Source organism: Elephantulus edwardii, unplaced genomic scaffold (genome assembly GCF_000299155.1).
Source record: "Elephantulus edwardii isolate Elephantulus edwardi_28Jun2011 unplaced genomic scaffold, EleEdw1.0 scaffold00344, whole genome shotgun sequence".
Classification (NCBI taxonomy): domain Eukaryota; kingdom Metazoa; phylum Chordata; class Mammalia; order Macroscelidea; family Macroscelididae; genus Elephantulus; species Elephantulus edwardii.
In genome coordinates, this window is record NW_006400094.1 from 360,329 (window position 1) to 378,305 (window position 17,977).

General features: G+C 43.8%; 1 pseudogene; it reads right to left on the reverse strand.

Annotated features, from left to right (window-relative positions):
* Positions 1-428: 428 nt before the first annotated feature.
* Positions 429-17,977, reverse strand: part of LOC102874429 — a 28,175-nt pseudogene continuing 10,626 nt past the window's right edge.

Sequence of the window (17,977 nt, forward strand, 5' to 3'; positions counted from 1 at the left end):
CCATGCGGATCCATTTCCTCCAGATACAAACAAGGCGTCCCTGAGGTGTGGAGTGCGAGAGCGTTGCCGCTAGGATGAAATTAAGAACACGTCGCTTAACTGAAGCATAAGAGCCCAGAGCATCATACTGCTTGCTTACTGGACAGAATGAACGTGTCTGGTAAGTGTGTGTGAGTGATATGTTAAATTCCAGGACACTGGATGAATGCTCAAGGCAGGGTTCACAAGGATCACCAACGCCATTCTATCTGATCCACAAATTGGCTCAAGCTCTGCCATGAGCTTAATCCCACCTTGGAGGCTGGAGGAGCTTCGAAAGTGGATCTCCCAGACAACCCAGTGCACGGTCCCTACTGGCTACTGCTTTCTCCCTTTTTTTTTACTGGAAAATAATTTTTTTTTTGTGACCCTTCCATCTAGTCCTGACATTAGGCACCTTCTTCTTTTGCAAAGCAGTCTTTCTTAAGTGGTCCCATGAAGGCCGCCTTCTCCTCCATTGTCTGGAAGCGGCCATGGCCAAACTTGGAGGTGGTGTCGATGAACTTGAGATCATTCTTCTCCAGAGCCCAGCATTTGGTCTGCACCAGCAAGGACTTGCAGAGAGTCAGCACTCGTTTCTTGGTCCCCACCACACAGCCTTTCAGCATAACAAAGTCTTTGGTCACTTCACCATAGTGGACAAAGCCACCCAGAGGATTGATGCTCTTGTCTGAGAGATCGTAGTCAGTGGAGGCATTGTTTTTATCAGCTTGCCGTCCTTGATAAGGTAGCCTTGGCCAATCTTGTAGATTTTCTTGTTGATCTCCGTGCGGTGATGGTAACCCTTCTGCCCAGCACGGGCCACAGAGAAGGCCACTCGGTCAGGATGCCAGGCCGCAATACAGGCGACCTTGTGCAGCCCTCTGTGGGTCTTGCGGGGTAGCTTCTTGGTGTGCCAGCGGCTGGTGACCCCTGTTAGGTCTTAGAATCTACCTTCCCAATCAGATGCTTGAGGATCAAAGTGCGGCAGTCGCCCTGCTCCCTTCACCACCTCTGACCACAGGCTGTTCTCAGAAGGAAGGCAGCAAGGAATGTTTCCACAGTGTGCTTTCTCCTTTTTTTTGCATTCCCATCCATCTACTGCCACTGAGCATCTAACCTGTGGGGCAGAGTGGGACCACTCCATCCAGGTGACTTCCCCATTTCTTTCCTTAGGTTCAGCTGATGAGTTTGAACCACTGACCTGATGATTAGCACATTAACCAGGGTACCACCATGCCACCGTTATTACCAACAGAACTGGAAACACAGGTTCCGTCTGTGAATAATGAATCTAGACCGCTTCCAATGACCAAGGAGAAATGCTCCATGCCCCTAAGTTTTCACGTAGCAAAGTCCTTTCCGTTTAATGGGATAGTCAGCGGACACCTTGCACCATGAAACAGACCGTGGAAAATTCTTTTCCGGAGCCTCACACTGTCTGTTCCTGCCGACCTGGCTTAACAGGACCTGTGAGAAGAGAGGAAACTGCAGGGGAACCAGGAGTGGAACTCTCGAGCTCCGGCTGTGACAATCTATGTCACAGCCATGCACTGTCTGAAAGCCTGGGCACACAAGATGTAGAATCACAGGGGTATTGATGTTAGGAAGTCACAGTACAGTGCGACTGAAATATACATGTTTGTCTACACCCAAAGTGTCCCCAGTGTAGGAAGGGGGCTGCCCTGCTAACTTGAAAATGATATGCAATAAAATCTGAATAAAAAAAAAAAAAGAGACTCAATCCTGCCAAAGAGGTTTGGCAGTTTCATGCACATATGCTCTATGGGTAAACGTCAGCTTACACATGTACATATCACACATGATATATGGGTAACCATAGATTTACACCACACAAATGACACACATGTTGTCTGCGTAACCATAGGTTTACACATGCAAGTAACATGCATACTATCTGGTAACCTTAGCCCATCAAGTCAAGCATTATTCATGGGGACTGTATGAACAAAAGACCTCAAGCTTTTCCATAGTATCGTCATTTCTCAAAGTTTATAGATTTTTTTGCAGAGGCATGTTGTTTATGAAGTGGAGGCCATTCCTGCTTCCAAATCATAGATTTACACATGCAAATAAAAAAAAGCATGCTACATGGGTAACCATGCTCCACTTTCCATGTTCATTCCCTATAGATCTTGCAAGCATTTGTCACAAAAAAGTGGAAGGTGGTCTACGTCTTTGTTGTTTTTAGTTACGAACAAGTGGGCACCTACTGTATAAAATGAACTTAGAGATGACAGAGCACAGCTTGGGCTCTGTGCCATCCTCACATTCATTGCTATGTAGCAGCCACCAGTACTAGTGCATTTCATAGAAGGTCCGGTCCCCTCATTTCTTCTGACTGGAGGGCAAATCTGGTGCCTTAGGGGGAAGGCATTGTGCTGCCAACCCCAAGGCAGATGGTTCACATCCACCAGTGGAGCTGAGAAGCACATGATTCACAGTTACTATTTAGAAACTTAGTATTTTCTGTGAGAGAAAGATGGGCAATCTTCTCTCCTCCCACGTAATTATTATACAGCTTTGGAAAACCCACTTGAGGATCAGCTATGGGTCGGTTCTGACTCATGGCACCTCACAACAGTACCAATGACTTCACAAAATGTAATGTCATTCCTGGTGGTTAGTCTCTCCTGGGGATCTGCCCAGAGTACGTCGAAGTCTGTCTACCCACGTTTCTGAGGGGGCAAACTGCTTGCATTCTTTCTAAGAACCTAAATGGCACTTCCGTGGCAAGGATTTCCCATCACTCGTGATGATGGAAAACAGTGCGTTTCCTCGTCTTAAGCAAACAAAGATGTTAACACCATTTTAAAAAATATTTTATTTTATTTTGTTGTGATTTTAGTGAAAATATACAGAAAAGTTAGATTTTCATCCTTCTTGCATGTTTCCCCCCTCGTCCAGTCCACGTTGCAATGCACATCTTACACCAAATTGTTGTCATGCATACAATGCGTAATGATACTTCCTTTTACACAGTTCTTTCCCTCATCTGTTCCAATGCGGTGTTCAGTATCTATCCACTCTCTTTCTATTCTCCTCTAATCCCCTGTGTCATTCCCGATTTATAACAGTGGGTATTGTACAATATTTGTCCTTCTGTGACTGAGATATTTCACTCAGTATAATTTATCATTTGGGAGCAAAAGTGGCATCCACTTCCTAAATAACATGCCTCTGAAAACCCTTTGATGAACTTTGATAAATGTTGATAGTTGTAGGGGGCTTCAAGCCTTTTGTTTTTAGTGTCACTAGAAGTTGTGCTTGACTCAAAGACAATCAACAACAACAACAACAACAATTTACCATTACCATTTTGCCTTGTTTCTTTTTCTATTGTTTCTTGTTACTGTGGTCCATCTCGTTTCCTTTGGCATCTCTATGTGAAGGACTTCACTTAAAATTTTGTGTTGTTTTGGTCTTATTTTTACAAATTCCTTAAGTTCCTTCTTTTTGGTCAAAGATCTAATTTCTCCTTCATATTTGCTGGAGAGCTTTGCTCGCTATAGGATCCTTGACGGACAATTGTTTTCTTTCAACTTTTTGTATACATCATCCCACTGTTTTCTAGCTTGCACAGTTTCCACTGAGAATTCCGAACGTTATCTAATTATTTACTTTTTTGGAGGTGACTCATGGTTTTTCTCCACCTGCTCTTAGTGTTCTATCCTTATCTTTGATAATTTGACTATGCTATGTCTTGATGTTTTTCTTTTGGGGTCTAGTCTATTTGGTGTTCACTGTGCTGCTTACATGTGGATTTACCCATTCTTCAAAATACCTGGGACGTTTTCTTCTAGTATTTCTTCCACTCAACATCATTTAAACATGAGTTCTAACAGCACAGTAGGACTCCAACAGTAGGCACAGGGACGGGGTGGGGAGAATGCGGTGATGTGGTGGGGTTTGCCTCCTTTGTCGCCAAGTATATGAGGGAGTTGTTGAATGCAAAACCAAGGTGCTCCTAGACTTTCCCCCAATTCCCGGTGAAAAGTTTGAACCCAGAGTTGCTGCTCTGTGTACCTGGCGTCAAAGCCTCCTTCTTTGCACCAGCCTCTCTCTGCCATTCAGCTGCTGCTGATCACTGACTTACCTCTGTGGCTCACTTTTCAGTAACAACAAGGAAGCACTCACACCTTATAACACCTGACAGTCCAAAAATCCAAAAGGGCAGCAAGTGCATGCTGATAGAAAACTCAGAGGGAGGAAGGGGCACAAGAGGAGGAAGGGATGTGAGAAAGCTGGGGGAAGGAAGTGCTATTACATCAGGGGCTTCACAGATCAAATTGTCTATCAAACTGTTGAGTGGAAAACCAACACACTTTCACTCCGATATCCACAAAACCTTCATGAAATGATATGTGCATCTCTCACTGTTTGCAGGTCATCTCTGTCTCTCATCACACGTGATCCAAAGCCATGGATGGACCATGCAGCCTGCGATGGCCATGGATGCTAAATAGGTGGGCTTCTTTTTTTTAATTAGCTTTAATGAAAGTTTGCAGAGACTTAGGGTTTCCAATCATTCACTGTTGCACTTTTCTCCCTGCCCAACCCTTCCCCCTCTCTGCCCAATTTACTCTTCTTGAAAAGTAAAAGAAAAACTTTTTCATTGTTATGCAGTCCTCCCCCCAAGTCCACTCTACTGTGCAGTCTTCATTCTGGACTCCTGTCATGACAATACTACCCCATCATATATCCCTATTAAACAGTTCTCTCCCTTATCTGTTTCAACGCCGCATACATCATTCGTCCCCTCCTTCTCTGTCTTCCCTCAACCCCAATTTCAGTACCATTTTATAACAGTGGATCTATGCAATATTTATCCTTTTGTGACTCAGATATTTCACTCATCCTAATGTCTTTCAGGGTCATCCATTTTGCATAATATTTCATGAGTTCCTTGTTTTTCAATGCAGTGTAGTATTCCGTTGTGTGAATATACCACAGCTTCTCTATCCATTCATTTGTTGATGGGCACTTGGGTTGTTTCCAGCTCTTTGCTATTGCAAACAAAGCTGCAATAAACATGTGTTTGCATATATCTGCTAGAATGGCAGTTCTGGTTTCTTTAGGGTATATTCCAAGTAGTAGAATTGCTGAGTCAAATGGTATTTCTGTGTGCAACTTTTTGAGAAAGTGCCATACAACCTTCCATAGTGCACCATTTTACACTCCCACCAACAGTGAATAAGAGTTCCAGTTTCTGCACAACCTTGCCACCATAAGATATTTGTTGTTCTGTTAAATTTTGCTATTCTTACTGGGTAAGATGATATTGCAGGCAGACTTCTTGACCTCTGTTTTCTCCACCAGCCACACTGGTGTGGGGGAGTTTTCATAGGCAAGGGATTTGCTGTAAAGTAGCCAAGAGTGTTCCACATCTATCTACAAGAGCCAGACCCAAGGGTTCCAATGTCTTTGCAACCTCACCAGCATTTGTTGTTTGCTGTTCTTCTAATTTTTCCTATTCTTACTGCAGTGAGATGATATCTCATAGTTGTTTTGTAAATGATAATTTTTTTTTAAAAAGTGTCTTGCTTAATGAATCAAGACTGTGTGTTCTTGGGTTATGTCTAAGTGTGACACATCTTCAGTGGATGGAATGCAACTGGGGAGATGATTTGGGACCACCATTAGCCTGCATGATAGCTGGTTCCCACAGTGCCGTGAGAAGGGAATGATTGATTCCCTCCCATCGTCCTCTAAGTTAGAAAGACCCCAGTGACTGTCTCTACTTCCTTCTGCCAGCCTACTTTTAAAGAGTGTAAAACAAGATATTATAGAATTGCCAATTCATTATTTGATCATTGCTGCAGATTCTTTAATAAGCATACTTTGAGTTTTTGGGTTTTTTAAAAAAATAGCTGTGAGTGATTTTAAGACGACTTGCTGGAATCCTGCCTGCAAATCAGGGGCGAGGGATTCATTATTTGATGATGGATGAATAGTTTGAGGTCGTCAGCATGTTAGCATTCAACAGAGCAAATGTTTGCTCAGTGGCAAGCTACTTACCCGGAAGGCTCAATTCTACTTTAAAAAAAAATTGCTACTGCCTTTTATTTACAGTATCCTAAAACTAAAACACTTAAAATGTGTACCATCCATAGTTCTGTGACAGCTTGCATGTTGCTGTGGTGCTGGAAGCTATGTCTGCTCTATTGCAAATACCAGTACAGTAGGGTCGCCCAGGATGGGTATATATCAGCAGAACTTTCTGACTAAGATGAGGAAAAAAAGGCCGGCAATCTATAGCTTACCAGTAGCCAGTGAAAATTCTGTGGATCAGAACATACCATTGCCCCTGGAGAGTGCTGGGATGTGAAGCCCATGGTTGGAAGGCACTGGACCCACATGATGGGTTCGTGCACCACAAGGTTCCTGAGGCTGGCCCAGGACGGGGCAGCGTTTCAGCCTCTTGCTGGGCGCCTCTTCATATTTGAGAGTCACGGGTCTGGTGTTGTAAGGTCGCCTCAGTCTCCATTGGTCACAGAAGATTTCTCTTGTTTTTGTTCATCCTCTGCTTCACCAGCCACATTATCCTTTCCCAGGGATTGGTCTGTCCTGAGATTATGTCCCAGTTAGGTAAGCTGAAGTCATTTCTTAGGCATTGGTGGTGGCAAGGGTGCCGGGGCAGGCTTCCTGTTGTGGGGACATCCACATGCTTCATGATCACCTTCAGGGCCTCGAGCAACCACAAAAGAAATGAGAAGAGGATTTGCAGATGCGTCCTTATCCCCTTTGAGCTGTGGTGGCCTGTTGGTAAAGGAGTTGCACTGCCAACACAAAAGCAGATGGTTCGAATCCACCAGCTGCTCTGCGTGTAAACGGTAAGACAGTCTCCTCCTGGGTAATTTACGGCCTTTAAAACCTGCTGGAGGGCGAGCTTTGGTGGCCTAGTGGCAAGAAGCTGCATTGCAATCTCAGAGGTACATGGTTTGAATCCACTAGATGCTCTGCTGAAGAAGGAGGAACAATCTCCTCCTGTATCAGTCAGATCTGATTTGACGGTACACACAAAAAATAATGAAATAAAATAAAAAAACACAACAAAAACCAACAACAACCTGCTGGAGGGTCAGCTATGACTTTATTCTCACTCGATACCCCATAACCACAGCAATTTATTCCCTTACTTTGCAGATGGTGAAAACTCAGATCTGTGGAAGTTGTTTTTGTTATTCTGTGCTGTCCATTCCACCATGACTCATAGTGATCTTATAAACGACAGATCTGAACCTTGCCCTGTCCTGTGACATCCTCCTCATCTCCAACATCCTTGAGTCCATTTTTACAGTCAATATGTCAAATCATCTTGTTGAAGGATCTTTCTCCCCCACACTGACCCTCACCCTCTCCCAGAATGATGATGTCCTTCTCCAAAGACTGGCCCCTCCTGACAACATGTCTGGAATTTGTGGGATGATGCTTCACCATCCTTACCTACAGGGAGCACTCAGGTTGTCCTTACTCCAAGATAGACTTGTTTGTTCTTTTGGCAGCCGTACGATATCCAGCACTCTTCTCCAGCATCATAACTCGAAGGCACTGAGTCTTCTTCTGTCATCCTAGATGTCATGCAACTTTCAGATGCTTCCAGAGTAGTCATCGTGAAGACCACAGCCTGAATCAGAGGTGCCTTGGTTTTGAAACTGGCATCCTTGCTCTTCAGCACTTTGACGAGGTCCCTGACAGGATGCCCACTGTCTCCACACCATGCTGTCTTTTGAATCCACGGAGCCCAGCAGGGATCTGTATACAGTAAGAGATTCCTGGGATGTCCTCATTCATCTTTGACATGGGCATCTCTAGTGGCTTACTAGTAAGGAGCTGTGTTGTCAACACAAAAGCATGCAGTTTCAAATCTATCCAGTTGTTGCGTGGGAGAGAGAGGGAGAGTCTCCTCTTGTGCAGTTTAATGCCTCTGAAAACCCTGTGGAGGTCAGGGATGACATCATTCCCACCTGATGACACACAACAGAAAAATGAGGGAAGTGGGGCAGCGTCCTCAGTATTTTCCATTTGTGATTCTTGCTCAGTGCTATTGAGTCCATTCCACTGAGTAATTACATCCCACCCCACACACACACACACAGCCCTGCTCTATGTTTGTCATCTCTACTGAAGCCCATCCCTGCAGCCACGGTGTCAGCCCATATCATCCAAGATCTTCCTCTTTCTTGCTCACCCTTGAATCCTTTTCCCTGCTTGACTACGAGCCATCAGAGCTAGTCTGTGATGCTAAAATGTGGAGCCGACAAGCAAGTAAAGAAAGAAATGTGGAAAACCACAGAACAAGGGATATGGTGGTGTGTGCACACGACGGAATACTAAGCAGCACTGAGGAACAAAGATTTCTTTAAATGCTATATAGCGTGAGAGAGTCTAGAGAGCATGGGGCTGAGTGAAATAACTCGGTCAAGTAAGGACAAATCCCGAATGAGACCAGTATTGTAAAATCTGTGTATAAGTGTTTAAAAGGGAAAGAAGAAAGGGGTGGGTGGAAAGGAAAGGAGGGAAATTACCAGGAGAGAAGACATTAGTGAGAGGATGAGGTGTATGTGGAAGAATAGAAAGGATTCAGTGGGAATTCCAAACTACGGGGTACTAATAGGCATAGATCAATAGTATTTAATGATATAAAATGCAGTGTATAGGAATGATGATATAAAACACAATGTACAAAAAAAAAACACCACCAAAAAACCAAAACTAAAACACAATGTACCTACTTGAAACACAATAAATAGGAATGATAATAGGAAGTGCAGTGTATAGGAATGATTGTATAGAAAACAATCTCAATATGTCAACGGGGCGGGGCGGGGGGGAACCCACCAAAACGCCAAAAGCGTTACTATCACACTATCTCTGATTTAGGATGAGCCGTTGCGTGCGTTAAAGCAGAGTAGCACATACTCCTCGGAGGTATGTACCTACTGCTGACTTTTCAGAACCAGATCACAGAGACCTTATTTCATTGTTTTTTCTCGTCGTAGTCATGCTCTCTTTAATGAACTATTAACTGAGAGTGATACTTACAGGCCTTGAAATGTTTTGTACACGGATACTGTGGGAATTCTTCATCTTCTTCCTCTTTTTTTTCTTCTGGAGATGGTCCCTCACTGCTCCTCGGTGCATGGCCTGGCTCAGGGGAGGCTGAGTCCGGCCTGGATATAAAATCTATAGGGACACACTGATGAGAGGGGCCTGCCAGGGCCTCCTTCTGAGGTCCTGAGGCACCTAGCCCTGCACTTTTGGGTTTTTTAGCATTGCGCTGACGAGCTTTTCCTTTTAGGTCTTTCGGAATAATCTGTCGTAAAGGTGCTCGATTGTGTTCTGTGTTAAGACTGTCATATTTGGGTGTCGTTATCAAAGCCAGGCTGCTGCCATCTTTATCTTCTTCTCCTTCTGTGTGGCTGTGGGGCTGTTTCAGAGCTTGGAGGAGAGTCCTCCTGCTCCTTCTTTTTGGGTCCACAGGTAACCTTTTTTTATTGAACTGAAAACTAACTTTTTAAAAATTTTTTATTGTATTATTTTTACATGTACCATCAAATCAGATCTGACTGGTACAGGAGGAGATTGCCCCCTCCTTCTCCAGCAGAGCATCTGGTGGATTTGAACTGCATACCTCTGGGATTGCGGGACAGCGTCTTGCCACTAGGCCACCAGAGCTCCCTTTGAAAACTAACTTCTTTTATGGACTTATTCCTAGGAAAGGAGGCTTCTTGTCCTTGCGTGTGGACTCGGACAGAGTCAGTTGGTCCCAGGCAATCAATTTTTAAGTCTTCCATCAACTTCTCCAGGTTTCTGCTGTTTGAATGCTGTAATTCTTGCAAGGTAGGGTTGCTTGTGGGGCTTTCATTCTTTATAAGCTGGTTTAGGACCAATTTTGAAATAATTTCCTCCTTGCTCTGTTTCTCTGACTGCAGCCAGGAGTGCAAACTCTTGTGGAGTCTTTGGAGTTCTTCTGTTTCTGATGAGCTAAGCATGTATTGAGATACGCTCTGGAATACAGACAGCCCACCGCTGTTCTCAACACCACGTCTTACTATGGTGTCAGACGCTTGATTTTCTGACTCAAGAGAGGACGTCGACGGTTCACTTTGAAAGGATTTTCCAAGACTTACAGCCATGCTTGGAAAGACGTCAGAGAGATTCCACTTGGAGACACAGGGTTTCTGCTTACAAGGGGTGGCACGTCAAAGGCTGCGAGCTTGTATTCTGGAGCAGTTCAATCTTCTGGGTCAAATCCTCAGACTGTCTTCTTGGGCTGCACTCTCAGACTCTTTATTTCAAACTACTCCTGGGTGGTCTTGAATCTCTAACCTTTCAGTTCTCAGCAATGTGCCTCATCACTGCGTCCTACTCAGGAGTCCTCTGGGCTGGCGGCAGCCAGCATTTTTCTCAGCTGGAGGATGTGCACGTTTTCCAGGTAAAGTGGCAGAGTACACGGCTGCAGAACAAAGATCTACCGTCTCTGCTTTCGGAATGAGTCAAGTCACATTAAAAATAGATTCATGAAGGGAGTTGCTTCCAAAACAAAAGCTGAAAGACTAGTGAGATGTCAGCTCCCTGAGTTGCACTTTTGTCCAGGACCTGTCAGGTGTTTCCTTCTTTAAACTCTTTCTCTCCTAAAAATTCTGAACACGGATCCCCTGCCAGGGCAGCAGATAATGCTGGCCATGCACCTCTTGCTCATAGAGAGATCTCTTGCAGGGAGGAGGTCCAAGAGCATGGTTCTCAACAAGCCTCACAAGGTACGATGCCATCAGTTTATCTAGGTAGCATCCCAGGACAGCTGAGCCACTTGTTTGGAGATGAACAGAGAAGATCATCTGTGCAGAGGGTGGAGAAGCTTGCCAAGGAGCTGGCAAGGATGTGAAGATGCCAGCATGAGCCTCCTTGGCTTCTGGCTGAGGGCGAGTTAGCCTGAGAGCACCATGGGGCGGCCATCCACAAGCTGTGGTGCTGGCCATGAGTATTGGCGAGACTGTGGACTGACAGAAGAACAGGCCCATTTTTCATTGGTGGAGGCTCACCCAGAATACCCTTTGGAAGCGAGGATGGGGGGACTTTATCGCATTCACTTTGATCGTGCTGTCAGGAGGGGCCCTGTCCTTGGAGAAGGATGTCCCACTTGGTAAACAGCAGGGTCTGGGAAAGAGAGAAAGGCCCTCAGAGAGAAGGACGGGACAGTGGCTCAGCAGAGATGGACTGCGAGGGTGGGACATGGGTTGGTTCTGTTGTACTTGGGCGGCCCGGTGACTTGGAGCCAGCTCGATGACACCTCCCCATCAACACACATGCTGCGTCACTTGTATCCTTTCTCATTCCATTCACTTTGAGGGGATGCCAGGGGGGAATTGCCATATGACATCCTCCAGTATTGAGGACACAGAATCAGGAAATTCAGTATCCCAGGACCTCAAGAACGAATACTGTATTCATGGATTCCGAGCCCAGAGAACCTGCTGAGCTTCTCAGAATTCCCTTAGATTACCACCCAGCCTGTTCCCCACACAGCTCTCATTCCATCCACTTCAGGTTTGCCCCTCACCAAGAGGTTTGCTGGTCTTTAAGTACTGTGCTTGTATGAGAGGGAGCTCTGGTGCCTTAGCGGTAAGGAGTCGCGCGGCCAACCCAAAGGAACGTGGTTCCAATCTGCGAGCTGGAGGAGTCTCCTTCCATTCAATTCACTGCCTCTGAAAACCCTCTGGCGGCTCAGGTATGGTTTAGTTCCAACTCGAGAGAACACAGAACCACCATCTCTCCCCAACTTTAACATACTCTCCTCCCCATTCTCTGCTGGGCCCACAATGCCTGGAGACCCCTCTGTCTTGGTGAGACTGTATTGTCTGTTGTTAGGAGCTGAGGGGGCCGTTTCTGACTTGCAGAGACCCCATTTGGGACAGAAGAACACCTGGCCCAGCCCTGTTCCATCCTCACCATCTTGGCTGTGTTTGAGCTCGTTGCTGAAGCCACTGTGTCAATTCATCTTCTTGAGGGTCTGCATGTTTCCCATGGACCCTCGACCAACCGTGATGGCCTTCAGCAGGGATTGACCCCACCTGGAAAGATGGCCAAAGTATGTGAGATGACGTCTCTGAATCCTGGCTTCTAAAGAGCATACTGATGACATTTGTTCCCTCCTGCAGGGATTGACCCCACCTGAAAAGATGGCCAAAGTATGTGAAATGACATCTCAAAATCCTGGCTTCTCAGGAGCACTCTGATGACACTTCTTCCAAGACAGACTTGCATGTTCTTTTGGAAGGCCATAGTATATGAAATAAGTGAGTGCTAGTGGCCAAGTGGTAAGAATCTGTGCTGTCATCCCAAAGGTACACGGTTCTAATCTACCAGCTCCATCACAGGAGAAAGATAGGTAATCTCCTTCACCAACATCACAATTCAAAGGCATCAAGTCTTCTTTATTCATCTTCCAAGTTTCAAAGGCATATGAAACACCTGAAAATACCATAGTTTGGGTCATGTGCACCTTGGTCTTTAAAGTGACAGTTTTGCTCTTAAACTTTAAGCAAGTTGATGGCCACAGGCTTACCCCATCATCAGTTTCTTGACTACTGCTTCTAAGGGTTTTGGTTGTGGATACAAGTAAAAGGAATTATTTGATAACATCAATCTTTCTATGATAATGTTGCTTATTGGCCCAGTTGGGAGGACTTTTGTTTTCTCTCTGTGGAGATATAATCAATCTTGAAGGCAGTAGGTTTTTCTAGCTTCATCAGGAAGTGCTTCAGAGACTCTTCATTTTGAGCACACAAGCTTGTGTCATTTGCATCACACATGTTGTTATGAGTCTTCTTCCGATCTTGACGCCACATTCTTCCTCACAATGTCTTTACAGAGCTTCTGATAAGATTGGTGTGTCATGCAGATTGAAAAGGCTTGGAGGAAGAATACAACCTTGACACACACTCTCCCTGATTTTAAAAATAGAGCAGTTGGCATTTACAGCACCTATAGCTGTTGTTCTGTTGACCAAGTGGTAAAGAGTTGCATTGCCAGCCCAAAGGCCGGCCGTTCTAGTGCACCAGCTGCTCTACAGGACTAATCAGTCGCCTCTCGTCTTATGTATAGCCTCTGAAATGCCACTGGAGGATCGGCTGTGAGTCAGTTCTTGACTCGATGGCACACAGCAACGTTGCTGTTGTTAGATGCCTTCAAGTCAGTCTCTAGTTATAACAATCCTGTCCTGTGCCATCTCACAATAAAAGATAGATTTGGCTATAAGATCGATGGTTTAAACCCACTGGCACTCCTCTGTGTGAGAGAGAAGTGGTCATTTTCTCCCATAAAGTCTTGGGGACACCGTGGGGCAGCCCTTCATGCCTGCCCTTTCCTAGAAGCTCAACTACACGGCAGCTGTGAGCCTATTTCTTTTGGTGTAGGGTCACCCTGAGCTGGAATCGACTTGGTGGCCTTGATGCATGTATTTTGGGATGATATTATCCAGCTCTGAGCAAACACTGGATGAATAGCTGCTGGTTGCGGGACCGGGCAATGGGGCCCTCCTGTGTTCACGGAACCACTGACGGGTATGGGGCCCTGTATTCTCTGCACTGTCATGATGACTGTGAATATGTTCACATAGGATTTTGTAACACAGCCTGCTGATGAGATTATTGGATAGATCATGAAGGGATGGAGGCTAGATGAGTAGATGGATGGTGAATGGGCAGATGAGTGGATAGATGGGTGTAGGGGAGTAGATGATTGCATAGATAAAGAATGGGTGAGTGATAGATGTGTAGAAGGATAGATAAGTGGTTGGTAAATGAGTAGATAGATAGGTGTATGGAGCATGGATAAGTAGATGATTGGATAGATGATGGATGGGTAGGTGATAGATGCATAGATAGATGAATGGGTGACTAGATAGGTAGATGGATAGGTAAATGAGTGGATAGATGGGTAATATGGGAGCATGCGTGGGTAGATTGGATAGATGATGAATGAGTGGATGATATATGTGGATGGGTGGACAGATGAGTGAATGGATAGGTAGATGGTAAATGTGTGTATAGCTGGGTCTATGGGAGATTGGATGTGTAGATGATAGGATAGATGATGAATGGGTGACTGATAGATGAGTAAATGGATAGATAGGTGGTAGGAGTATGGATGAGAGATGTTTACGTGGAATATGGAGCACACAGCTTTGAACAGACAACTCAAAATCTAATCAGAGGGAGGATACAAGACGTGAGCACAGCTGGATCCCTACAAAAGTAGAGAATGAGAGAGCTACCAGTGGGTTGGACGAAACTCAGCTGAGAAGAAGGTTCAAAGAGATGAGGAAAGACATACCATCTATTTCAAATTCAGTTCTCCTGTTTTCATTAATAAAATTGGCATCTTGGTATAATTTTCTAAGACCCAGTCTCTGAAATGAATTATTTACAAGTGGCTCTGTGCTGAATTGAAAAGCAGATTTCAATTTTCAAAGACTGAAAGGGAAAAAAAAATCTCCTAAAACTGTCTTTTTAATCTCAGATGATGGATAATATGTAGTTCACATTTCTAGTAGTAATTTTTCCTCCTTTTCCTTTGATTTCAAGATTTTGGACTCTAGTTCACTTAAATGTATGTATGTAATTTCTTGGAAATGTTAGCTATGGGTCAGAGTATTTTTAAAAAAAAACTCTGTAAAGGTGAGTAATCTTTATTTTTCTATATTTAATCCTATTGAAACATATATGTGGTATTGTTCCGTGCTGTCTATTATGACTCATAGTGACCCTATGAGTAGTAACTCTGAACCCTGCAATATCCTGAGCCAGTCTCACCACCTCTGACACACCTGTCCCTATTGTCACAGTCACTGTGTCAATGCATCTCATCCTGGGTTTTCTTTTCCTGTGTTGACCCTCTACCCTTTCAAGCTTGATATCCTTCTCCTGAGACATGGTCCCTCCTGGAAACATGCCCCAAGTATGTGAGACAGAATTTTAAAATCCTTGCCTCCAAGGACCAACCTGCTTTCACCCTCTGTAGGACAGACCTGTTTTTTTCTCTTGGCGGTCTGTGGTATGGCCAATAGTCTTCTCCAGCAACACAACCCAAAGGTATCAATTCTTCTTCGATCATCCTTAGTCATTGTCCAGCTCTCATATTTAGAGCAAGCAGTTGAGAAGACTATGGCCTGGATCAGGTGCACTTTATTCTCTAGACTGACGTCATTCTTCAGCACTCTGGTGAAGTCTCTGACCACAGACTTTCCAAAAAGCAACCCATTTTTTTATTTCCTGATTGCTGGTGCCAAGAGTATTGTGTGGATCCGTGGAAGCTGAAATTCTTAAGAATCTCAGACTTTTCTCCGACTATCATGATGCTGCCAATTGACCTGGTGGTGAGAATCTTTGTTTTCTTGATGTTGAGATGCAATCCATATAGAAGACTGCAGTCCTTAACCTTCTGCAGCAAATACAGTTTGAGCAAGCAAGGTAGTATCATCTACATAATGCAGATTGTTGATGAATCTTCCTCCAATCTTTATGCCACATTCCTCTTTACAAAATCCAGCCTCTTGAATGATCTGTTCTGCATATAGATGAAAAAGGTTTGGAGAAGGGAGCTCTGGTCACCTAGTGGCAAGAAGCTGTGCTGCAATCCCAAAGGTATGTGGTTCAAATCCACCAGATGCTCCACTGGAGAAGGAGGGACGGTCTCCTCCTGTGCCAGTCAGATCTGATTCAACGGTACACAAGGAAAAAAAAACAACACGAAGATATGGAGAAAGGATGCATCCCTGACACCTTCATTTCTTGATTTTGAAGCATGCAATGTACCCTTGCTCAGTTTGCATGACTCTCTCCTGGTCCAGGTACAGGTTATGTATGAGTATAAGCACATTTTCTGGGATTCTTATTCTTCTCAATATTAGCCACAATTATATTGTGATCCATGCAGTCATCATGTCTTTGCATATTTAATAAAACACAAATAGACATCCTTCTGGTACTCTAGGCTTTCAGCCAAGTTCCATCTGACATTGAGAATGCTATCTCTAGTGCCATGGCTTTTCTAAACCTTGCTTGTGTTTCTGACAGTTCTCTGTGGATATATTGTTCTAATTACTTTAAAAATAATCTTCAGCAAGATTTTCGCATATGCTATCAGTGTTATTGTTTGATGATTTCCACACTCTGTTGGATCACCTCTTTTGGGAATAGGAATAAATATGGAACTCTTACAGTCAGTTGACTGGGTTGCTATCCTCCAGATTTCATGGCATGACCCATTGAGCACATCCAGGGCTACATCTGTTTATTGAAATATCTCAATTGATATTCCATCAATTCCTGGGGCCTTATTTTTTTGTCAGTCCTTCAGAGCAGCTTGAATTTTCTCCTTCATTACCATGGCTTCTTGATCATACTCTATTTTATGAAATTGTTCTGTGTTATCCAATTATTTTTGGTACAGTGATTCTGTGTATATATTCTTTCCCTCTTTTTTTTTATGCTTCAAGGATCATTCAGGATTCTATCCATAGCATCTTTAAGTATTGCAACCCAAGGCTTGAATTTGTTCTTCTATTCCTTTAGCTTTAGAAATGCTTTTGATTTTCTGACTCTAGCTCTTTGCACATTTCATTTTACTTTGCTTTGGCTTCAAAGCTGCCCTTTGAAATTTTTTGTTCAAAGCACCAGTGGTACAGTCGGTTAGCTTGTGGTACTTATATGAAATACTCTGTTCAATTCTTTCTTTAGCTTCCTGATTTTTCCCTTTGTTTTGGTTTCTTAGTGTTTTAGTGCAATATTCAGTCTCTTATACACATACATCTTGTAATATATCTCATATATTACATATGTAATACACGTATATTGCTTGATTATGGAGGAATGAAGAATAACAGTTTATAGAGTTTAAACTATGCCTTGGTTTTTCAATTTGGTTTGGCCCGAGGGCCACAGGCCCTTGGGCCTGCTGTAATTGTTTTTGGTCAGACATTCTTCTAAGAGGTATAGTACTGGTCTGTCTATTTGCTGTACAGAGATAACTAATGGTTGCTGTGATGCTGAACACTGTGACACTGTTTTCTCAAATGTGATAAGGTTACCCATGGTGCACAGTGTTTGGTGGAGCATCTCGATTAAAACAAGCTTGGAAGCAGGAGTGGCATCCACTTCCGTAAAATCTTGCCTCCGGAAAACCCTATGAACTTGGAGAAACAATGACAGTTATACAGGTGTTCAGGTCTTTTGTTCATAGGGTCACTATGAATTGTCTATGACTCCACAGCACTTACCACAACAATACACATGTAATGTATTTATCAATGTATTACATAGATAAATTATATGTTACATATATGAAGATATATTACACATATCTAGTGAAACTATAGAATATATCTAAGCTCAATATCAGCTGTGAAAACAAGGCCAGGAACAGGTTCGAGGCCTTTAACACTAATGAGCAAAGACCTAATGAGCTGTGGGAGAATGTCAAGTGTATCATCCAGGAGGAGTGCAAACGGTCATTACAAAGAAGAGAAGAGAAAAAAAAAAAGACCAAAATGGATATCAGAAGAAACTCTGAAGGTTGCACTTGGGCACAGAGAAGCCAAAGCACAAGGAAGAATTCAGGATACTAAAGAGTTGAATAGAAGATTCTGGCATGCTCTGGTGGCCTAGTGGCAAGAAGCTGCACTGTAATCCCAGAGGTGCGTGGTTTGGATCCACCAGATCCTCTGCTGAAGAAGGAGGGACAATCTCCTCCATTACCAGTCAGATCCGATTTGACGGTACACACATAAAAAATAATAATTTTTAAAAAAAAAAAAGATTCCAAAAAGGCAGCACAGGATGACAGAGCAAAATATTACAATGAAATGTGCAAGGAGCTGGAGTCGGAAAAATCAAAAGGGCCGAACTCTTTCAGCATTTCTTAAGCTCAAGGAACT